At 45.7% G+C, this 2,010-nt stretch overlaps 1 protein-coding gene across 6 annotated transcripts in view; it reads right to left on the reverse strand.

Annotated features, from left to right (window-relative positions):
* grip2b (glutamate receptor interacting protein 2b) overlaps positions 1 to 2,010 on the reverse strand; it is a 285,228-nt gene that overhangs the window by 24,256 nt on the left and 258,962 nt on the right. The gene's annotated exons all lie outside the window — the stretch shown is intronic.

Here is a 2,010-nt window from a genome sequence, read left to right on the forward strand (position 1 = left end):
GAGCGGAAAAGAATCGGGTTTGGTGACTGAATTCACTTTGCGGTAATCATTACAAAAACGAGGAGTATTATCAGGTTTCGGAACTAAAACGCAGGGCGAGCTCCAAGCGCTTACACTGGGAACAGCCAACCCATGCTCAACCAGATAATTCACCTCCTGCTGCATCATAGCTCTTTTCGACGGATTCACTCTATATGCATGCTGCTTTATGGGTCTGTGGTCCTCCACATCAATGTCGTGATAAAGGACCGACGTTTGCCTGGGATGGTCAGAGAAAAGCAATAAGTTATCCTCAATCAAGTTCACAATCTGCACACGGGCCGAATCAGATAGATGGGACAAAAAGTCCTCCAAGTTACCCAATACCTCTGAATTTCTTAAACGAGCGGCCGGCATCAATCCACTTTTCTCTGCCAAACCATCATCAGCCAGAAGGTGGGGAATCTCTCAATCTGGAAAAGTAATGTTTCAGCATGTTAACGTGACATACTCTCGATTTTCTCTTCCGGTCTGGGGTTAGCACCACGTAGTCGGTGTCACTGATCTTCCTATCCACCGTATATGGACCCGAAAACCGAGACTGCAGACTGGATCCAGGTAACGACAGCAGCACCAAAACCTTCTCACCTGATTTAAAAACACGAAGAACAGACTTTTTGTCATAGCGACGCTTCATTTTAACCTGATTGTGCGTCATGTTATCACGGGCTAACTGACACACATAGTTAAGACGCTCACGAAAAGAACTGACATAATCAAGCACCTTATGCTCAGCTTTTGGCGACTCGGACAACCACTTATCCTTAAGAAGACCAAGAGGACCGCACACGGTATGACCAAACACCAACTCACAAGGACTGAAACCCAACGATTCCTGTGGAGTTTCACGCACAGCAAATAACAGAAGAGGGAGACCTTCATCCCACTCTCTGCTGGACTCGAGACAGTATTTACGCAACATGGATTTTAAGGTTTGGTGGAACCTCTCAAGTGCTCCTTGGGACTCTGGGTGGTAAGGACTTGATGTTACATGTTTAACTTTTAGCTCTTTCATCACTTGTGCAAACAGTTTGGACATAAAATTTGTACCTTGGTCACTCTGTATAGTTTTGGGCAAACCAAAAGTTGTGAAGAATTTAATGAGCGCTTTCACAACCGGCTTAGCTCTGAGGGTGCGCAGTGGAATGGCCTCTGGGTACCGCGTAGCGGCGCACATCACAGTCAAAACATACTGATGTCCTGATTTAGTTCGTGGCAACGGACCCACACAATCTATCAACACTCTCTCAAACGGCTCACCAAGCACAGGAATCGGATGAAGTGGTGCCGGAGGAACAGGTTGATTGGGCTTTCCCACGACTTGACATGGGTGACAGCTGCGGCAGTACTTTGTTACGTCAGACTTTAACCCGGGCCAAAAGAAATTGCGCAACACACGTTGATACGTTTTTTTAACACCCAGGTGTCCAGCTAAACTAGAGTCTTGTGCAAGATTCAATATTTGGGCACGATAGTTGGTCGGCACAACCACCTGATTCACAACGCGTGTCTCACTGGAGTCAGGACTCCACCGTCGCATCAAGACACCGTTGTTTAGAAAAAACCCAGGCTTGCTGTCGTCCTCAGTGGCTACAACAGAGGACAGACACAAAGTTAGAGACGGATCATTTGTCTGAGCATCAATTAACATTTCTCGGGTCACGTTTAAACTCAGGTCTAGATCAACAGGAAAAAGATCAAACTTGTTGACACCTTTAGTAACTTTTTCACATTTTGTTACACTTTCAGTAGCAGGAGACAATGGACAAACAAGCTCATCCTCATCCAATGTAGCCATAAACGACTCAGACAAATCCACAGTTTAACCGAATTTACGAGCAGGGACATATTTATTTTAGGACAGGCACACACAAAACGAAAACAAATACGACCCCAGTCGTAACAAAGATTATTTTTGAACTTTTCCACCTTTAATGGACAGGACAGTTAGGTGAGAAAGGGGGGGGGGGG

This window comes from Etheostoma cragini, chromosome 4, assembly GCF_013103735.1.
Source record: "Etheostoma cragini isolate CJK2018 chromosome 4, CSU_Ecrag_1.0, whole genome shotgun sequence".
Classification (NCBI taxonomy): domain Eukaryota; kingdom Metazoa; phylum Chordata; class Actinopteri; order Perciformes; family Percidae; genus Etheostoma; species Etheostoma cragini.